Genomic DNA, 24,271 nt, shown 5'->3' on the forward strand with positions numbered 1-24,271 from the left:
TAAATTTGTGTAATTTGATTACAGTTACTGATGTCAATAGAATTACATTACTTGAGTTACAAATTTATTGTTAAGAAAACAAAATTAAGTACAATAAATTTGTATTGTACATTTTTTAGTTAGAAAAGTTTGATATTTTATTGGTAGTCCTACAAACAGTGACAACACCCGAGGCAAGTTTGATGATAAATCCAACTTTTTCTGATCATGTCATACATTTACACATGCTAAAATCATTGAAAGAACTATGAGTTTCACTTTGAGTGTATTTTTGTAAGTTTGTTAGGTTTTGAAAGTAACATGAAAGTGAAGTAATTCGTAATGTGATTACTTTTTACATGCAGTAATGTAATCAGATTACAAGTTTAAAGTAGTAATTAGTAATCTGTAGTGGATTACTTTTATTTAGTAACTTACCCAACACTGCTAATAAATGAGTATTATCTGGAATATAGAAAACAAGGCCCCCAACAATTAAGAGTAACAGAAGTGATCTGTATTATTGATGAATAATATACTACATAAACGCCACATGGAATCGAGTTCTTAATTCAGATTTGTGCCTGTAGTTATTTCAGCTTGAGTGCGAGTCTCTAATGTTTTGACTCTGCGAAACAGGTGTATGTGTGTCCATGTGTGTTTGCTCAGGTCACATTTTTCAGATTTGTCTAGCTAAAGACTGGCAAACACGGGCAAGGGAAAGAATGCAGAATATTATGTCCAATGATTTAACCCTGCTGTCAAAAATTTGACAGGGGGAAAAAAGAAATCAATGAATGGAGAAAACTTTGAAAGAGACAAAAACCTATTGTGAAAAAAACCACATATAAAAGCAGAAAAGCCTCAAATATGAATATGAATATGAATATTAGTGTTTTTCAATCCTTCTCTGCTTTGTTCGTTTAGTGTTCTTATTGAATTATTGAGCCAATGGAAGCTTTGACTAAGATATAACCCTAATCCTGACATGTACGTGTAGGACGTTTTTTTCATTTCCTATGGGATGAAGCCTGTAAGTGGTTTATGGTGGTGAATTGAGGAGAGAAATATAAACCCCCAGACTGTAGCAAGGACACAGATGTGGACTTAAGGTAAGGTCATCAATCCTCAAGGAGTCTGGCAATTCAAATCTAACACTTTACTCAAAACTAAAAATCCACCAGACACAGTGGATGTGAGAATTTCATCACACTCATTACATCTTCACTAAAAATCTCAAACATTTCTTGTTAAACTTATAAGCCAAGTCCACTGCTGCAGGAGAAATGACTGAACAGCGTCAGGGAACTGACTGTAATGTTTCTGGCTGATCAGAGGCAGTCACAGAGAGCTCACAGTGACTGTGGATCAGACAACCACCTGGAGAGAAGCGCCGGGGCCCTGAGAAGCTAATTTACTCCACTGTTAAAGTGATGGCACCTCAAAAACAAAGTGACATTGAAAGATGCGTCTGAACAATCTTCACCACCCAAGCTACACACCTCCCCCCATCACAAGCCCCCTAGTGTGTCTATTGCCCCTCAACCAATCAGCATTCTCTGAGCTACAACATCACCTTCCCAACCCCCCAAAAAATAGCAGCATACAGCTGTCAGCTCCCAAAACGAGATGTCGTGTCGACACTGAAAAATTACACAGTAACGAGGCCCACTTGAGATTAGGCTAATGAGAAAATCAAAACACAATTTAATTCTTGTCAGCAATGAGGCATCTTTAAATTACCTCTGCCTGCATGCTGATTACCTGGCGCCCGCCACTCAGCCACAGGCAACTTACAAATAGCTCTGAGGTGTCCAGAATGACAGTTCGCTTTGCAAACCTAGGGCAGGTAGGGAGAACAAACCTATTTCATTTATCTCTCAGTAAAAGAGACCACCCTTTGACACGCCTCTGAGTGAAGTAACTGCTGCCATCTGAGGTTCTCAAAGCTTGACAAGATATTTTACCACTGAGGACTGATTCTAAGAAAAGTCGCTGAGTTTTGAAACTTCGAATAATAAATTAAATGTGGACTTTTGTACTTTTACAAAAGGCAAAGCACATTAAGCTGATCTGAAAATTTCATAGTAGCATTTGATAAGCTGCAGCAGGATAATTATGCTCCTGCCTGGATATTAAAAAAAAAAGGGCATTATTGCCACTTTACTACCACTGAGGACTCAGTCTTGACTCCGTGCAATATATTGATATATTGTATATTGATCATATTTATTACACACGACACATACTACTATGTCATTATATATATATATATATATATATATATATATATATATATATATATATATATATATATATATATATATATATATTTGTATGCAAATTTGTACTGCTGCTTCATCTGCTTTTTATACTTCTCCAATGTTTATAGGTGACTGCCCAGACACTACAGCTGCACACAGCTACTATTTATACTCTTGTTCACATACTCTGACTGCACATATTTGATATATATATATATATATATATATATATATATATATATATACACACACACACACACACACACACACACACACACACACTCACACATATATATATATATATATATATAGTATTTGTAAATCATCTCTTTCCCCCTCTTTCTTCTTCTCCTTCACTCTTATCTACTGATGTACAATTTATATTGCACAGCTGTAGCAACCTACGGCTGACAGCGAGCATTTCAATTTAAAATTGTCCCTGACTTTTTATGCACATGACAAATAAACTTTGAAATTTGAGAACTTGAAATGTACATCATTACGTAATTTCATATTTTCTGATCTCTTATGTCTCATCAGGGCTTGTCTTTCCTGTAAAAACATATGCCATTTTAGCAAATCAAAATATACTCAATATAGTACATTTTTCCAATTATTTCTTAATACCAAATATAAGATTATAAAACTTATTACTAGACATATTTAATAATTTCAAGCTCTATTGTCAAATAATTTGGATTCTATTTAGAAATAAATAGACCAATACAACAAGACTATCTCAACTTTAAAAAATTAAAAATGGCTAGATATAGGCTTAAAAATCTTTTATTTGATTTACAGTAATCTTATAATTGAAAATACTAGATCAGTTTGACTATATTCAAGGTATGTCTACTTCTAAGGTGTAATTTTTTGTTTCAAGATGGCTTCTATTTATTTCTGTACTTGTATATTTTGCATACTATTTTGCTATTCTACATATTATACAGTCATCCATGTACCTCTGTATCACTACTGGCATTACACTGTATGTTCTATACCATACAAGTTAATATGTGCACTATTCATATTGCAATCATATGCCAAATCTTCTCCACATATGTTGTCATGCATGCTGTCTCCATATGTTGTTATGTCGTATGCACTTTGTTAGCTGTAGGAGCGCATTACTGTAGAAGAATTTCATTGCTTTTGTGTTCTCTGTATTCTGTAAATATAGGACAATAAAGCTGACTTGACGACTATGATCTGTGTTTTTGTCTCACAGCCAAAAATGTACAATTGTCATCATAATAATTAATCAGTCAAACCCCCCCTGCCCCCCCAACGAAATCTAGTCTCAGAATGACTTACTCATGACTCCCGTTCAACCAGCTAGCATATGGCACCAAATGTTACATTCCCTTAATGACCCATGAGAGTTGCTGCTTGGGCATAAAAGCAGGGCTGAAACTGCACTTGAACCACAAAACCAGTTAGTGTAACTCACCGAAATGTGACTGCAGCAGAGGGGAAATGGCACATGAGGTGCTTAAACATCAGCGTCCAAGGATAATCTTGCTGCAAATAATTAAATGAGAAGAAAGAAAACAGAAAATCAGAAAAAAAGAATGCTTCAAAATTTTTATGTAATATTTCAGAATATATTTCAGAATATTCAGACATCAACAAAGCAACATTTTAACATCATTTTAAGCACCCAAACAGAAGGTTAACCTTATGACCTTTAATGGCTCTCCATGTGTTTTGCCTCATCTTACTCCAGCAGGTGATTTATTGATCTGCAGTGACATTTACATTTTTCATGGCTGATTATATTGAGCAAAATTAATAACCACCAACTCCACATTCCCACGCCACGCTGAGGAAGGCATCTTAACCGCTTGGCAGCCTCTCCTCCGCCCGGGTCACTGCTTCTTTGTTGTGGATTTTTACGAGACATTTCTTTTGGCCGGATGGAGGCTACAGTGGCCAGTATGGACGAATGTTTTTCCATCCTGTCGTGTCAAGCAGTCCCGCCGAGCACGCAAAGCCCTAGTGCCCTTGTGATGGCATGGCCCTTTACGAGCTGAGCTGGGCTTTGACAGTGGCCTGGAGTAATGGAGCAGACAATGCCTTGTTCCACCTCCCCATCTTGTCTGCTCGTGCTTGGCCACTGCTGCTGAGCCATATGGCTGTGGGATGAGCTTCTCATTTTTCACATAACTTCTCAAGCGAACGGTGTGTGTGTGTGTGTGTGTGTGTGTGTGTGTGTATGTGTGTGTGTGTGTGTGTGTGTGTGTGTGTGTGTGTGTGTGTGTGTGTGTGCGTGTGTGTGTTTATGTACCACAGAGCTTGTGTATACGCGTCTGGCAAATAGTTCATATTTGGTATCATTTTGCCATTACCTTGTCAGTTTGAGGAGATTCCTTCAGTGGTAGAATTTTTTTTTTGAAGTTTTCATATTTACATGTCTTAAAATATGAATATAGATAACATACCCAATCAGGTCCAAAAATATATTTGATAATTTTTTTTCTTCATTAAAAACTTGCAATAAATAGAATGTTTTAAACATTTTTTTTTAAAACAACGAAAGGAAACAGTCAATATATTTAATATGAAAGATTCTGCCTGATTTACATTTAACCAACTTTATGACACTGACCATGGTAACTTCTCTGTACAAAAAGTCAGATTGCCCTTATGTCTTATCCCTTCCACTGAAGCAGATAATCAAATGACACTGATAACTGATAAATTTGACAGATGAATTTTAACATGGATTGTTAGGTTTTACACAAACATGTGGAATCTGTGCCAGCTTTTGTTCATGGTGCCATTAACACACAAAAGAAATCTGTAAATAATCCTTTGAATCAAATTTGAAGTTGTAGGTGCAAATAGGTGTTACAAAAGTGTATAATTTTTTAAAATTTATTTTTTATTATTTTATTTCATTTTTTTTTTTTTTTTACATAATCTCCATTTTGTTTAATACAAGTGTTCCAGCACTTATTGAATGGATTCCTCTAGAAAAAAAAAGTTCTAATTCATGTCACACTTTTAAGATTTTTATTTGACTTAACCCTGTGTCTTATTACTATGATATTTGTGTATTATTACGTAATAAATATCGTGTACAGTACTGTGTCTTAATAATGATGATGAAATAATGAAATAATAATGAAATTGAATATTTTCTACATAAAAATCTTCTAAACATAACAGTAAACAGCATCAAACTAAGCAAAATCAATATTTGGCATGACATTTTTTTTTTTTTTTTAAATCAGTTATATCAATAGTTTTATAAAGAACATGGCTGGTAAGTTTTTCTAAGCAACTTGGTGAATCTGTCACAGCTCTTCTCTTCTAAAGATTCTGACGGTCACACTTTCTTCTGTTTTTGCATGTAATCCCTGACAGCCAGCATTTTTATTTTTGTCAGAAAGGTAGTCTATTATGTAATATGGTACCTTCTTAACTGACATACAATAATGTTACTGTAACATTTAATTTTGGTTGAAGAAGTAATATTTGGAAATCTAAAAGTTTTTTTTTTTTTTTTGACCCAATAATGCACAATTCAAAAAATAAACATCTCAGACAAAATTAGTATTTAAAAAAAAGAGGGTGCCTGACCTTAAACTAGAGAATAATTATTCATTAGGCTACATTTCCAAAGAGCATATTTTAATTAGTTTTGTAACTGACAGAATATAGCTGCAATCTTTGCAAAGCACAATTTTTAAAATAATGACTGGATATTTTGTAAAATACGTCCTACCCTCTCTCAATTTAAATTGATAAATGTTACAATTTTTTTTTGATTTGGCATACAGAGGATCTAATGAAATCTTCCAGAAGGTATCTTTAAAAGCTATCTGTGCCAAACAAGTATACACAGTGCAGGTTGACTTGATATTTTATGTTGATAAAAAGGTTAATCCTACACCTTGGGGTTGTTTCAGCTCAAGCCTTCATATTTTTAGTCTCCCCTAACATACGGATTTATTATTTGACATGATAGATAACCCTCACGTGGCTGGCCCAGGATTATTTGAAATCCTGCTTTACCTGGTACGGGGATATTGGACAAGCATGACAGCACTGGGTGACACCATATGTGGGCATGACAGATGACAGTCGATGTTGAAGCAACTTAGGCGGGAAAATGATTATGTGGGTATGTATGGGCATAGCCCCCCCATTTACGCACATGCACACACAAACACACATATACTGTCCTCCTCCAAGGCATCTTCTCATCTATTTGACACAGTAATTACAGCACACACTGATTCCAATGATGGATGAAGTCCCAGCCTGGGATACATACTCTCCCCTCTTCTGTCTTTTTCTTATCTCGCACTCCCTTTTCTCTCACCCTCTCTCTTTCTCTGCCATGATATTCTCTTGGCCTCATCTTGTCCGTTCTCCAAGGTGCTTTACTAAAATGAGATGATAACATCATAATAAGTGCATTTCTAAGAAACAAGGCATGACTTAATAAAACACTGCCTCCTCTACAGCCTCCTCCTCAGTGTGCACTGGCAATGCAATTAAACAGCTCCTGCCTTAACAAGAGAGTGTGTATATGTGGACGGTTAAAAAAAGAATGTAGGCTCATCTAAAGCTGACACACACACACACACACACACACACACACACACACACGCATGAGTGAGTGAGTGTGTTGTGGTTGCCAGTTCAGCAGCAGATGTTGGCTGGCGTTTAATTGAGTTGATAATGCAGCACAAAAGGAGAAGCCGATTCAATTTGGCTCCTTTCTCCTCATCCCACTGCCCTTTATGTTTCATTAGGACGAGCAGGAACACCTGGCACGAGCCCCGGGACACTGTGCCGCTCTACTCTGCTCCCCCTCACCTGACAGAGATGGCAGGAGCGTCAGGGGGAGGGAGAGGGGTGGAGAGGGGGGGCATAGCCTGGAGCAGAGACGAAAAAGGGACACAGAGGTAGGGGAATTACAGCATCTTAGATGCTTCTCATCCTTGTCTCTTTCATGTACCTCCTGCAATGGATCCAGTGACCCCTGACACATCACAAACTGACAGGGAAGTGTAGACACACAGCCGCATGTGTGTGTGTGTGTGTGTGTGTGTGTGTGTGTGTGTGTGTGTGTGCGTGTGTATGACAGGGAGGATGGGGGAGCTCTTGACCTCTCAGTCCTCTCTGTCACCTTGCTGAGAAGTGATGGGAGGCGTCATCTCACTGGTAGCCAGAAGTAAGTGCTATGCTACTGTAAGAAAAAAATAAAGAATGGGGCTAAAATGGAGTAATTCATTTAAATTCATGAGTAGTAAGACCAACTCTGTCTGTGATTTATGTATTTGGTTGTTTGTTCATTTGTTTGTTAAATGTTTTAATTCATTTTGGGATTCTAAGGTATGACACAGTATTGTTTATTTCATTTCTGTTTCTGAACAAAAGAACCAATTTGCTCTCTTATCTTACAAATATAACATATTACATGCTTAGTATAACTGCCACATGGCTATTTTCCTGCAAGAGCAAGTGTAGCTTAGTGCTATAACTTTGGGTAATTTGGTTTAATATAAGCCAAATTCACCCACTTTCCCAGTTATATAGCTAGACATATACTGTAGGGGTGGGTTGATGCTTTGTGTAACTTGTGCTAACATTAGCATAGACTCAAGGCCATAGTGGATTTTTGTAATGTCATCCCACATTAATATACATTGCACAACAACTAACTAAATTATTCTAATCTATAACAGATAAAAACAAATAACTCAGTTGTGCATACTAGATGTGAATCAGACACTTGACACACCACTGAACACTGAGGATCACATAATTAATGCATCAATAGAATGTGTAACAAAACATATTATTGCTATCACCGAGATGAAGAATTAGCTGGTTTAACGCTGTCCTTTATGGACCGTCCTGTACTGTTAATGCACATATGAGTGAACACCCACAAAAGGGTCAGCTATTCCTGCCACTCAAATATTGACATTAAATCTATAATGTGAAATGTATGTCAGTGTGTATGTCAATACAACAACACTTTAAAGATTTAATTTAACAGCCCAACAGCACACCAAACCATCCTCCTTTATACTGTTAACAACAATTTATCTTGTATAAAATACACTTTACCCTATTACGCTGCTCTTTGCCAGATTACTGCCTGCAGCAATAGTCATTATAATACTGAAAATATTTTTACCACACACATATGCTAATGCTCTGCCTTATTTTTCCACTTGAATAAAGGTCACAAAAAATGGGTGTATAAGTATCTAATAGATTCATAACAAAACAACAACAACAACAACAACAACAACAAAACAACAACAACAACAACAATAATAATAATAATAATAATAATAATGATAATAATAATAATAATGATAAAATTGCGAATTTATTAATGCAATTTTGTATTCAGCCCAACTAAAATTTCTGAATTATTTACCAAAGAATTCATGTACAAAAATGTGCTATCACTATTAACACTATTAAAACTGTTTCCATTGTAAACATTATGTGGCCTGAAATCAAGGAAGAGGAAGTGTCATTTGCAGACAGGATGTGAGGGCGTGGGAGGCAGGCACCTTACCGTCCTTGAGCACTTTAATAGTGGGTGAATGTCACATGGAGGGTAGAGCTGCTCCACCTTTGCCAGTTTCCTGTCCCGCTGGCATCGGCCCCTGGCACTCTGGGGAGGTACTCGTGGCATGCAGACTCAGAGAGAATCCCTGATTGACGTCAGAGTCATTCTGAGAGGCTCGAACTTCCTGTGTGGTGTTGAGAGAAGCGTTGAGCCTTCAGCTCTCTTCCTCTTGAGTGACTCGGCCCAGTGTGTCTAAAGGGAGTCATGAAAAAGTATTTGAGCCTCTAGGTAGCTTTGTTCCAACATACACACATTTAACTGTATAAATAGACTAAATGCGCTCATTTGTCTTTATTATTAGTGATCTTGATATGATGCATAATTTAACATGGCTGTAGATATGCATTTCTGAAATTAAAAATGTGTATTTGTTAGTTTGTTAGTACTGGCAATACTTTTACTGTAGCTAATTTTGTGTTGAATGTGTAAAATGACTGTGAAAGATATCCAGACTACATACTGACATTATACTCTGTGCCATTTAGGAGAGCATGTATCTCTTCCCATGTCATCATAATCTCAATTTATTTATATCTGGCAGGTTATATTTACTCCAGCCTAGAGAGAATTTGGACATGAGGAAGTGTCAGAATGTGATGAGCTTTTCAGTGATTTGTAAGCGCAGGGGATGTGGCCTTCTTCACATCCATAAGTGTGACAGAGTGTGTGCAGATGCTGAAAAAACGTGGCTTCCTAAATGTCATCAGACATTTCCTTTCAAATAATATCTTTTGATGCTTCAAATTCTTACACATTACTTCTTACACGTGTATAATCCTGAAGATCAGTATAGGAATTAGAAATACCATTACTTTAAAAAATATATGCATGTGTACTTATCAACAGGCAGGCACAATATGTTTTAATATTGTATAATAAAATACAGAACATGTTAATGTAGGGCAGAAATGTAACTGCTGCTTTGATGGCATCAGTTGGCCATTCAACCCCCCCTCCCACCACCCCACTTTGGAGAGCGTGGGAGTGAACTGCACGCTTTGTCAATCACTGTAAAATGTTTCAGATGGCACACAGTTAATGTTTAGGCACATGCTAGCCTGTTCTATCCATCAGTAATGTCAGCAAAAATTAACCCATTGGTTGTGCTTCTACAGTCACTTTTTTTTTTTTTTTTGCTTATATGCAGCTGTATGTTTCTATATTGATTTTTCATGTTATAACCCCAAATAGCCAAATGTGGACTTTCTTAAACATGGTCAGAATATCTCTCTAGGAAGTAACTACAACAGATGGAAGTTCTGTATGCTGCCCAGACAGAATAGTTTTTGCATAGATTGGCAAAAAGTTCGACATTTTTGCAGGCCAGTGGAATTCTCATGCCTCAGATTTTGGCTTAGCGATATAACACTTACAGTGTTAAGCCAGTAAATGGTCTTTTTTTTTAGAGGCTACTGCTGAAAGTCTACGAAGGAAAAGAAGAGGTTTGGAAGGTGAGATGATGCTGGGAAAAAAATTTTAGGTGACAAAAACATATAAATCAATAAATCAATTCTCTAACAAGGAAGAAGGTTTGAACAGCATATTTCATCCACATCACCATATTGCTTTGAACACACTGATGTTTTAGGTAGAATGTAGAGCATTAAACAGCTGCTATTTTATCTTACTATTAGTAGCAATTTCATTTGGGTGAAAGCTTATTCTTAGCAGCTCATAAACCCTGAATATGCAACTAACATATTTCAAAAGAGAAACACAGACCCTGTCTGTGATTCCAGTTTGTATTTTTGGTGGACGTAAATCTGCATTCACTATTACGCATCAGAGGGGAGGAAAGCATTGGGAAAAGTCTGCATCCTTGTCATTCATCACACTGGTGCAGTACTCATTGTTGCAGGTTCAGACCAGCCCTCTTTGATGTGATAAGTGATTTAGAGTAAAAGTTGACATAAACAAATGGCTCATACAGGAATTGACCAGGAAGTCGCTCCGACATCAAAAAGAACTCTGCACAACAATGGTCTGGGACACAGTCCTTCTCGGTACTCTTTCTCTGTACGAGTGGCACACAATAACCTCGGAAGAGATTTGTCATTCAGCCTTCCACAATGGGACACCAAGACAATGTTAATATGTTATTTCAGACGTGTATTTCTGAGAGACTTCTTGAACGTGGACTTCCTAGTCTCTTGATGTGAATCAAGGACACCTCCCTCTCTCAGAAACTCAAATTAGTCTTATTACCATAACAGCAAAATACTGAAGCAGCACAAACGTCAAGTCAGCAGGATGACCAGCTTGTCAAAAATAAATGTCTGTATCCTTAGTAATAGGCATATGTTTTTGCTCCCATTTTATACAGAATCTGTAAAATTTGTGATGCCTGTGCATTTGTACACAAACTATACATGCAATTATAATGTCAATATTGACAATGTTTCCACTGCTACAAATGGATTTTTTCAGTATCTTTTTTCTCCTGTAAATACACATGTGCATCAACTTTAGTTTTGGCTTGTGTTGTATCAGGACATTTTCTCTCAGATAATCACATGTGTAAAAGGTTGAGGGTAATTACATTCATATGAACCTGTGGTTTTCCAAAAAGGCATTTCTTTCTGATGTGTGTAATTACCAATATCATTCGGGCACTTACTTAATATTTATCTAGCTGTGCTATTTCTGTAACATAATAACCCAGCTAAAAAATGGCCTAAATAGACAGTACATTGCCAAAAGCATATGAATTGTCAGGTTCTCATTTCTTTATATTCAAGGGGTTAAATTGGGATTTAGGAAATGTGGGAGCTCTTCTTCTTTCATGCATTCCAACAATAAGGGAAAAGTATTGCTATGTGCTATTAAATGGAGTTCTCAAGATTGATTTCTTGGAACTGTGATGAAAGCAAGTTTTGAATCGATCTGTTTCCATATTAAGGGTTTAATTTAACTTAATTTAACTTATGGCCTGGGTGGCCAGACCATAGCTTTTCAGTGTTCCTCGTTTGTCAGTATAATATGAAAATATCTGATTTGTTTCTGGCAAAGATACTTTAATACAACATAGCCTTTAAACATTGTATTTCTCTACAAAGCATCACATTAATCAAAGCTGGGAGCTCCACTCTCTTCCATTTCATCCCAGGTTAACCCCAGATTGTAGATATTATCAAGTTACAGACCATGTTTCAGTTACATACCATGTGTGTCACCATGTTACAACAAACATTCTAATGACCTAAATGATAACATGTAAAATTCTTGTGTAGCTTATAGGTACTGTCAAATTACAGGTTAGTGTTAATCCAGATAATTCTGAGTTACCATGTCATAATGTTAAGAATAAGTGGAAAGTTCATGAGCAGTTAGTATGATTATAGATTAGAGATGACACCATGCATTTTTTTGCATCATGTGTCAGTAGAATAGAAAAAAAAATATTTTGGAGCAACAGAAAAGCATTCACCCTATTGTCTGGAAATTCCAAGTTTGAATCCTGATGATGCTACAACCATCTGTGTCCAGGAGTCAAGAGAGCAAAATTGGTCCTGCTCTCTGGGTGCGAGGGATGCCACACTCTCGCATACACTGTAAAAAAAAAAAAAAAAGAAGAAAAGTTGACAACTTAAAATTTGCTACACAGCTTTTTTGAGTTTACTCAGCTTAACTTTACTTAACTCAATTTTTAACCTTGAGATGAGTAAACTAAAAAAAAAAAAAAAAAAAAAAAAAAAAAAAAAGCTGTGCAGCAAGTTGCATTGAAATTTTAAGTCAACTTTTCTTTTTTACAGTGTACCTCTTGGAAGTGACACCTTCCAATTGCTGGTGTCTGTGAGCTCATGCATGCAGAATAGGGCAGATAGCACTTTCCTCCATGTGTTTAATTCTCCATGGGAAGCAGTTTGAAAAAGATGCAGAAATTGGCTTGATGTGAGAAATTGGGGAGACCAAATTGGAGGGAAAATGTGGAGGAAATCCTCACCTGCAGCCCATAATTGTATTTTAGTTATTTTTTGATGTTTACTGCCCAATATAGTAATGATTTTGATATTTAGAAACTTTTTACATTTTATTTTTGAAAGCTTCCTTGAACAGGATTTGCTTAGATTAGATTAGATTTGTGCATAGTATGTGTTTTGGGTGTAATTCAACACCACTATCTGCATCTGTTTAGTGCTCCAAATATTGTATCTGCATCTGTTTTTTGATTTGAACCTGAAATGGGTTTGTTTTTATTTTGGGAATTTAGTATGAACTATACCACTCCCTGGATACTCTGGAAAATATAAATTGAAAAAAAAGAAAAAAAAAAAAAGAAGAAGAAATGCCAGCACTAATTTAAGCCTAATTTAAAACCACTGCAACCCTAACCAGGAATGAACCTTGTAAGTGCATCACACAGTGACTCACTAAGTGCTCTTTCTTTGTCTTGCAAGCTTCATATCTGCCCACTTGCCCACATGAAAATTAAAATTTACTGCTCATGTAATTCGTTGTGTCCCTAGTCACTTACAGCATTCCTCCAGATCCCTGTGAACCTGTATATTAATAATTATGACAATAATAGTGCCCCTCTTATTTGTATCTGTTTTGAACACATTATCTGTTAAATATGAATAATGTATTGTTAAACAGTTTCATCCCTAGTATGTTTGTTGTATGTGTGTGTATGTGTGCGTGTGTGTATTTACATAAGATATCCTACTAAAATCTACTGCAAACAGTACATACATGCATATTAGTAACTTTATAGTTGCATGCATATTTTATGTATAAGCACAGGTATTAGAGACCTTTAAATTGGACATGCTTCACTTTACTTGTTGGAGGGGGGGAGGGGGGGGGGGGGGGGCTTGCCCTTTTTCAAATACACAATCTTTTCTATACATTAACTTAAGCCTATGTAGGTAGAATTTCTCTTCTTGGCTTTTTTTTCTGGAGATCTGGTCTCCTGAGGGAGTTACAATTGCCCTCTGAATGCCTGCAACTCATTGTGCTACAAAGTGAGAAATAATCATTCATTAACCTCTGGCCTGGTGGGGCTGTGAATCGACACACTCCAGAGAGGGGGGCTATTGTTGCCCGTCGCACTGCAGCTGGGTCAAACCAATTGGTGATTCTCATAATGATCTTAAATGGATTAACTGGAAAAACATGCCTGAGAGTTCCCTTTTCAATTAAAGAGGCAGTCATTTACATGAAGTGGAGCAGAGCACCTATAACCCAGAGCTCAATCGTGCTGGCCTTCTGGGAATTACAGCCCAGAGCACTTCACCTTTTACAAAGATGTCTCACTCTGGGAGTTTGTGTGTGTGTGTGTGTGTGTGTGTGTGTGTGTGTGTGTGTGTGAGTGTGTGTGTGTGTGTGTGTGTGTGTGAGTGTGTGTGTGTGTGTGTGTGTGTGTGATGGAGAGAGGGAAAGAAAGAGAGAGAGAGAGGGGGGGGGACGTATGGGAGAGGGATTGACACGTTATCTTGCAATGTGTTCTCTGAGGTATAGAATTGTATTGTCACTAAACCGTGGACAACAGAAGAGTTAATCAATCTGGTAATTCAGTGCAGCTGCAATGTGAATAGGCATGTTTATTTCATTATTTCATTACTTGGTTTCTACACTGCCCTCTGCAGTAAGCTCCGGCTATTAGACTGTACAATAGTATATGACAGGGCAAACTCGAGACAGAATTTTTTACACTGTTTGAATCCATCTTAATAGCACAATATTTAGAAATGTGTCCATGAATAAATGGCATCAGGAAGGCCGAGCAAGAAGACAAGAGATCAACTCCAACATTTGATAAATTCTTAAGTGATGTGTAGGGAGGGATAATTTGATAATGATGACCTATTCCAGCTCATTCTGCTTGTGTAAGCATGGCTGTCGCCTGTGTCCATCAGTGGTGGCCGAGGGTCAAGAGATAATGATGTTACATTTGATAATAGAGAGGAAGTGAGACAGGGATCGATGACCACACATCTCTGTCACCTTGACCATGGTGGAGGACATCAGTTCAGTAAAGAAGCTTCAGTTGAACATTCTTTTTGTAAATCTAAGTGTGACGATTTAGAAAGTTACACTGACCTTGGATCTGTTCAATAAAGTTACTTGCAAGATAACAAGGAGACTATCATGTTTGTAAGTTAGCAAAGTTTTATTGCCATGTGTTGCTATGTCTTAAAAATGGCTTGGGCACACCCACAAGCACATATGAAGAGAGGAAATATTGATTTCAGTACCTTAATTACAGACTTACACATAATCCTAAATCTTTTCTCTCCTGTAAAACATATGCGGCATTTGAAAATCCAAAACATTTAAACCAAGGAAAGAAGTAATGATTGAAACAATTCCATGTAGACCCCCCCCCCCCCCCCCCCCCCACACACACACACACTAAAGTGTGAAGTACTCTAAGAATCTCTACTTAAAAAAAAATATATTTGGCACTTAAAAAAAATCTTTTTTAAGCAAAACCATAACATGTCAGATCCTGTGCAATTTAACATAACATTAAATATTAATTATTTACCATTACAACTGTTTACCAAGGACTTAAACCTGTAAGTAGCTCAGTTTTTCAATTACAATCCTTAATAAACAGAAAAGAATTGACTACACAAATGGATCTGTAGGGAAAAAGTACATCTGCCATTTCCATGCAACAGGCTTTATACTGTAAAAAGACAGGCAACAATAATTTATGGATTACATATCTAAACTTTATTCATTTCACCTTATAGTATGGATCGATGTTCACTTACAATAAAGACAAAAGCAGAACCTACTAAACCGTTGCTTGTTTTGCTCAAATTAAATACTGTATATAATGAATGAATGAATACATACATACATACATACATACATACATACATACATATATAAAAACAAACAAACAAACATAGATACATATTGTACATACACACAGTACTGTGCAAAAGCCATAGGCACCCTATTTTTTTTTGTACAAACTTATAGTTATATAAATATTTTTTATTTTATGACTTTTACATTATCGAGTCAGTACAAAAACATTTCATATTTCTCAAAATTAGTTTTTCAGCCCAAAATGAAATGTTACAGAAAAATGCTTGTATGTCAGTAAAGAAAGCAACACATTATGAAAGAGACACTTTTCAGAAAAACAACAACAACAACAACAAAACATAATGAAGGCTTCTGGGTTTTGCTGCAAAAATAAGAAGCAAGTGTGACAGTAAAAGTCTCCAGAAGAACTGTGACTGGTTCTGCAAGATGCTCAATAAAACTTACAGCTCATTTCCTTATAAAACTGCACACATTGTACCTCAGACTACTATTGAATTTTTTTTAAGCAAAGGGTCATCACATCAAATATTTACTTTGTTTCATTTATCACTGTTTACTCCTTTTTATAGTATTTTTTAAAATATAGAAACATTTAATTTCATTATTTTTGAAGGCATGTTTGCTCTACAGCATTTCTTTGCATGCACCTAAGACTTTTACACAGTACTGTACATACATATATACATTCATACATACATACATACATACATACATACATACATACATACATACATGCATGCATTCATACAGTGGAGTCCAAAAATGGCAATTTTAACACAAAGAAAGTAAATGTTCAATATCTTGAATATTTAAGGTTCTGAACTACTTCCCCATTGTCCCCATTTAAATGTAAGAAAATAATTGATATCGGCCATGTTAACTGATTAGTAAAAAAGTCAGATTTTCCTCACCTGATTTCATCTATTGAAGCATGTGTTCAGATGGCACTCCGATGGCTTTGAGTTAAATGGATTATAAGGTTTTGCATAAACTTTTGCAGTCTGTGCCATCTCACGTGCACACTGTCATTAAAACAAAAAAGGGGCATACCAAATACTAAGAAACTCTGAAATTCATGTAAATATTGGAAAAATTCTACTTTTCACTTGAGTTCTTGTCAATAATATTTGTAATGGAAATAATTGTATTAAATTAGAAAAGAATGCAAAATAGAAGCATTTTCACTAATGGCCTCAGATTTTTGGACCTAACTGTACATACATACATACATACATACATATATGATAACTCATTTTACTCCAGAGCCTATAAATGACTTGTAGCAATTTGCTGATTCCTCTCAAAACTGGTTCCAACTTCCTGGAAAAAATAGGCTTATTATATCAAGGTCTTAAGAGTAAGTTGAGAATACATAGGTTATTGAGGGTGGGTATAAATGTTGCAGGGAATTTTCCAGTATAGCTTAACTCTGCAACTATAGCCAGGGCTGTTACTCACACAGAGTTTACACTGTTCCAAGATCCAGAGTGATATATCACTGAATGAAGGTCAGCTGTGGGTTTACCACACTACAAAAACACTCCAAGCCTTGGAGTGTACTGGCAGTTAATTCTGTGTAGTAAAGTATTCACTCCAAGTGTGATTTAAGTATTTAGATTACACATCTAGTTTTATCACTGAAAAATAAAAAAATATATAGGCTGTATCAATACTGGAATTAAAGTTTGCATAAAATGTAATTCAATATAACTGCCCATGAAAACATAATATGCCCTTAAGGAAGATTTCAAAGAAGCCCATTTCTCAGTATGATTTTGGGAGGAAACAGTTCATTTTCAGTGTGACAGAATGCTTCACTGTCACTGATCATTTCAGTGTTGTAATTAGGAATGTCTCTGTAGTGCAATCCTAACCGAATATAAGCTGCACTGAATATGGAGCGCAGAGGGAGGAAAATGTTGGAATAATGAAGACAAAATGCAAGTTGGACATTAATCATCTAAGGCCCTCATCAGCAAGAGCTTTGCCCTATGCGAGACAGATGGAAACCTATCCGGTTGACGCAAGTGTTTTGGAAGACAAAGTTGTTCTAGAATGGCTGCGCGGTTTGATTGCTACCTTGGTGGGGAGGAAAAGAAGCAAAGCTCAACATTTGATGGAGCGCAAACTTTAAACACAAAGCAGCAGGGCATCTAGAAGGGAAATAAAGAGAGAGAGAGTGCTAGAGAGACGGAGAGAGAGGAGTCAGGGGCAGAGATATATAGGCCCAAATACCAGGTTCAGTTGCTTGGGGAACTTAAAACCACAGATGACAGCAAGGGTAGTCTTAAACGTCAAGATGGATAGGTCCGCATGACACTGCCAGACATGGTTAAATGTTCTTCTTGCTAGATACAAATAAGTGTCTCAACAACTTACACTGATGGTTCATAAATAAACAAGAGTTGGCATGTTTTTTTTTTATGGATGCTATCAAACTTTTTGGTAGAAGGATATAATTTGTACTGATCACGGAAAATAACAATCTTGATCTTGCTGTTGAACTTTCCTTTTGTTACAACACATTTATATTGTACTGAAAAGTATTTAAACACAATTATGCAATTAAAACAAATGCAATGAAATTGTACGAAGCTTTACATACAACATTACTGTCCAAAATCCAAGTAGTGCAGATTCTACATTTTGTGTTTGTGCATGTTGCTATCATAAGATTATAAATGTACCATGTACCATGTTCCAAGTTAAATTAGCTAATTAAATGACGTTACAAAGTTAAATCATGTTTAGTACTCATGTTTCACTGTTAATTTATTGAACGATAAAAAAAAAAACATAAGCAGTTGAGAAAAATATACTTAATTAATGAATCATTGAAACTGTTTATTGAAGCATACCCATCCTTCCTCAGGAAAAGATTGCTTGTCAGAGAGCTCAGATAAGGAGCAGGTAGTGCCTAGTGCATCTGAACTATCCACACTGCCCACATATGGTCCACATTAGAGTGGGAACAGGCCAGAGAGCTCCACCCCCGCGCACCCCTGAGTGGTTCAGCCTGCTGACAGACAGCTTCTGATTCCACATATGTTGAAATCCAGAAAGCGTTACATGCCCTCTTTGATACTGGGTGATTTATTGGGCCTTGGCACCAGTTGCAAATGTCTTCAGCGACAGAGAGGCTCGTCTGTGTAAGCGGATAGTGTCTATCAAATCACAGGCCGGCAGCACAACAAATGCTCGGCCGTTTCCCCACATTATTCAGGCTTAGGGAAGCCATGCCTTCCACTCAGCCCATGTCCTGTACACTATTACTGCACATTTGTTAACATTGTTCTCATGACAACCTTCTTACCCGCTTTAATCATTAAGTAACTAACATGATATATTTGTACTGACATTTATTTGTACTGTATTATAATTGTTTGTCCAACATTGATTCATGAGCTGGACAGCTGTAGTGAGGTGAATGGATTCACAACAGGCAATGTGTTTATTCTTCAAACTAGATTGCAGTAAAAGAAAACAAATTAAATAAATGAGAAGAATAGACAATTAATGTCCAAATGCCCGAGCTTATAACAATTTTCTATGAACAGCTCAATTGTAGTAAAATGTATGCCTGGTGTATGCCTCAGGATATGTATTCCAGGCATTATGCAGTGTTGTAATGAGATCAGTACAACCATTTACCAAACATTAGCATTTCACAGCAGTCCTACAGTAATTAAATTATTTCGTACAAAGCTCACTGAGCTGTAATAAAACTATTTGTTCTTGGAATATGTCCAAGATAAAATTGGCAACAAATTTTCATTCTCACCGCTATTCCATCGTAGTTCAGGCCAGGGTTAAAGGTAGAGCTGTTGGAAAAGGTCAAAGTTCAAAGCTGTGGCACAGCAGTTATGCTAATGGAGACATGTCCTCACAGTACCATGGAATGAAGGGATGAATCTCTCTCTGTCTCTCTTGCTCTCATTCACTAAACAAATACCACAGTTTTCTCCCCATGCCTAAATTTACTACTCAATAAAGTCAACACGCTAAGAGGTCAAAAAACCAGTCAAGCTAATGATGCTTTGCTCTCAATGGTGGGCTCCCCTGAGCACACGAGGCATATGCACTGGACTAGCAGATTTAGTGCCTCACTTAGGTCTATAAAGCATGTAATAATAAAATAACAAATTTTCAAAGTTTCAAAGTTTTTAAGACTAATTCATTGATATGATTTCACAGTGACCCTGACCAGGATAAAACAGTTGCTGAAGATGAATAAATGAATTAAAATTTCTTTTAGGAAGCATTGGTGCCTCACAGATCTCTGGTTTGATTCCTGAGCTCAGGTTACTATCTGTGTGGAGATTCAACATGTTTTTCCTGTGTCTGTGTGGGTTCCATGTGGGTTCTCTGGATTTCTCTCACTGTCCAGAAACATGCAGGTAGGTGAATTGTCTAAGCTAAATTACATCATGTGAATGAGTGTGAATTCTCCCTAATTGCACAGAGTATTTTTGGGGCAGGCTCCAGATTCACTACAATCCTGACCAGGATAAAGTGGTTACTGAAGATGAATGAATGAACAAATGGATTTATTTGTTTGTTTGTTTAATCTTCTTTTGTATCCTGCTTCCTAGAAGTGATGCCACCTGGGTCCTTTGTTTTAGAATTTTTTTTGCCTTAAACCTTCTAAACTAAACTTACTAGTTCCACTATTTCTCATAACACCCATTCTCATAGAAATATCCACACATTAATTATATTAAGCCAACGATTAATCGAACAGCATGAATTTTGTGTTAATTAATGCCAGAAAAGAGTTTGGGTAACAGTAGACCTTTCGGCAGACACATAAGTTGTGCTGGACTAATGCCCTATGTGGTATTATTATACCTTAAATCTCCACTCAGACATAATGCTAGATAAACACATCTCCACCCCATCCACTTCTCATGTTCAAAACCAAAACAGAACGGTTAATTCAATTAGCTAATAGAAGCTTATGCTCCACTAAATAGGGATTGATAGGGAAGTACACGCATGCTCTCATAAGACTAATTACCTATTGAGTTACTTTGACCGTAAGGATAGCAACGTGGTTCTCTAACTAAATATGCTGTTCCCTGCCATTCCTAAAAAGCAATACTGTCACTTACTTCACATTTAGTATGATACCTGAGTTCAGATCCGACATTAGTGCCTTATGACAATGACTAGCATGCAAACAAGGTGTTTAGCTATATCAGGGGATGCCATAATTACATTTCAAGTGCATATATGAATATCTGAACATCACTGATGGTCATTCTAAATAGATACATCAAAAGTGAACTCCAGGGCAATTACAGCAGTAATGTTCAGTTAGACCTGACAGACTGTGCACTGGAGCAAAGTCATAATTGACAGCAAAGAGGAATTGGACAACATCCTGACTTGCATTATGATTATTATTTTATTCAGCATTAGCCTGGACATGCCTGTGACAACACACAGAGACTGAGTGGTGATGAAGACAACAAAAACGCTCGTCTCTCACCGGACAAGCTGAATGGTCACTTGAAGCCAAAACTCTGGAATGGCAAGGGAAGAGGTGGCGGGTCTGAGACTGTGCCAGTGGAGTTGGATTACTTTCAGTTATCTGGTATGACAAGTGTGGCATGACTGCTTTGTGATATGTTTATGATTTTCCATGAACCATAATATGTAGCATCAAAATATTAAATTTTCCTAGCCTATAGGCAATTTATTTCTAAAATCAAGACTTATTCCTTATTCTTGAACGTGCTACGAATCTTTTTTTTTTTGACTTTCTGTCACCTGTGGCCTAATCCTAATCCAATTTACAGCAATCACAGCTACAAACATGCAGTATGTTGTGCTATAATATCTCATGTGTTTACTTGTGGCCACAGATAATTGGCCCAGAAGTAATGACCATGCAATGATGACAGCCGCTGCAACCTAATCCCACTTCTTTTCCTGCCGCTCTGCCCTGCCCCAGCAACTGCAGGGATGGTTGTGTCAGGTCTATTTTTGCCCCTGGCTGCCAGAGTACTGCTGGCGCCAGACCTGGGGACCTACACTGCTGGAGCTGACAGGGCTGCAGTGCTTATTCACCCCTTTGCCCCCTGTTGCTAGTATAAGAGCGGAGCAGGAACCCAACACTAAGAACACTGTCAGTGCAGGTCAGGCTTGGGGCCGTTGAGGGCAGCAGTGGGAAACATCACAATGGTGTTTCCAATTTGTATTCTTAAGGCCAGATCTGTCTATGGACCTAGGAACCTTGAAGCACTCGTAATTGTAGAAAAATCATACAGGTCATAGTGAAGGTCTGGGAATAGTAGGTCAAAGGTGACAAGTCTTGTGTTATCATTGTGAAGATGTATTCAAGTCTTATTACTGCTATATACTCACTGAGCAGTCATTTATCCTGTTGTAAATGGTCTCCTGGTGATGTCTCATACCTCTAAGCATCATGTAGCTGACTTCGTTTAGCTATATAAGCTGTGTTTACAAGCCTAATTTGAGCTGTGTGCTCACATGAATACATAGTCCCCATGCCATCACAAGGCCGCAGTATGTCAAGCACTACAAGCTTTGGCATTGTTCACTCAACTCAAGACTGATAGATTGAGATTATGTATGACCACATGTTGGATCTCCCTCAAATCTAAAACAAACAAGAAAGGAATGAAGCTCATGTCACCAAGCACCATGATGGCTTTAGAGTGCAAGCCAGGGGTCTTACTCCAATTTCTGTGAAAGCTATGTGGAGGACCACATTGAACAGCTTGGACCCAGAATGGAGGAGATAACTTGGGCAATCTTTAAGCCTTTCCGACTGGAACTTCGATTGTAATTAAGCAACATTGCTTCTCAAATCTTTGAGTGAGAGTGATGACATTTGTTATAGATATCAGGCTAACTACCAGGCTAACATTTTTCTTTCTGATTTTTACCCCATTTTCTCCCCAGTTTGGTCACCCACTTCCCAGCTCTCCCCTATCACATGATAGCTACGATGTGTAAAGATGAACCTTTTCCGATCCTTCAACTCTTACATCACTGCTTCTCAGTACCTTTAGCAAGAGAAATGCTGATCCTGTGAAACTAGATATGTCAGTCTAACTGGCCATTTTGGCTAACCACTATTACATGACAGCCACCACAGCTTCCCTCTTAGACATGTGAAGTCAGCACCTCATCTTCAACTGAACTGCTGCTCATGCTAAATCACAGGGCAGCTGAACAAACTTGGAGGAAAGTGCTACCTGTCCCCTTTCCACACACTACCTCATAGATGCCTGGAATTGGTTAGTGTCACTCACTAGGGGAGAGAGATGAAAGGTACACATACAGCAATTTTATCGCCGCAAGTTGCCAGTCGCTGTACTATGAAGTCGCCAGTAGGCGTTCCTGTTACTGGTTGCCATAATAACACGGGTGGCGCAACTAGTATTCCACTTTTGACAACAAAAGGCAAAAGCACAAGGGACATTTAGCTTAGCTTAGCTCATGGCCTTAGCCCATTTAAAGAAAAATGATGATGAAACACACCCACTTTTTGTTGCAATTGAGCAAAATCCCGGTGTAACCCCTATCTTGGTTGAAGTGTCAAGCTGGACATCTCATCCTGGAAACATTGAGGCCAGTCCTTGAGGTGAGCTCCCGATCACCATCATACAGTGAATGACACCCTGACGGTGATGTTTACTTACGTATTTAGGAGCTACACCAGGATTTTGCTCAATTGCAACAAAAAGTGGGTGTGTTTCATTATTATTATTATTATTAATAATATTATTATTATTATTACATTATCCCTGCAACTCTGTTAAGGATAAGCAGTATGGAAAATGGAGGGATGGTTGGATAATAGCAGTGGTATACCAACATGCCAATTAACTTTGGTCTACAAAGCAGAACCACAGAACAAAACTTGGCCTGTTAATGCCACACACCTAAGCCTTATATATTCAGTGAGCATACATATATTAGCACACATGCGAAATATATCCAGGCTAAAAAATAATAATAAAAAATAAACTGATATAACAATGATGAACAATTTTAAACAATTCTTCACTCCTCTCGCCAATCAAGAATCCAAACAAGATCCACAGTGTCCTACAGGGTTACAGTTCCTGGTAGAGCTTCCACCTTTGCTCTTGAAAAGCAGACACTAACATTTAAAAGGGCTAAGGGACTTGGGAGGCCGCTACTCATGACCTCCAAATGGTATTCATTCCTTGTGAGTGAAGCATTTCTGTTGACACCCGGCAATGTGGTGTTGATGAGTTAATCTAGCAGCTGAGTGTGTCCTTTAACTATGCCCACCCCCACCACACACATACAAACACATACACACCCCCCTCTCCAACACATTACACCTCTCCACTCAACCTCCTGCACCTTTTCTAAAAAAAACAAACAAAAAAAAAAAACAACTTTACTGAACATCAGGAATCCATGTGTAAATCAATGTGATGCTTTGTCCAAGATGTCTCCAAAAACCACAACAAAGTCCACTGGGGTCAGTTGGGACAAATCTGGAATTTGGTGTAACGGGTTGTAAGGTTGACTGGGTGGGGCAACTACATAAGGAATAACCATGTCTCATGTCATATAGCTCATGTCTCAAAAAAAAAGATCAATGAGAAGAATGAGTATGATTGAAGCC

The sequence above is a fragment of the Ictalurus punctatus genome, chromosome 8, assembly GCF_001660625.3.
Source record: "Ictalurus punctatus breed USDA103 chromosome 8, Coco_2.0, whole genome shotgun sequence".
NCBI lineage: Eukaryota > Metazoa > Chordata > Actinopteri > Siluriformes > Ictaluridae > Ictalurus > Ictalurus punctatus.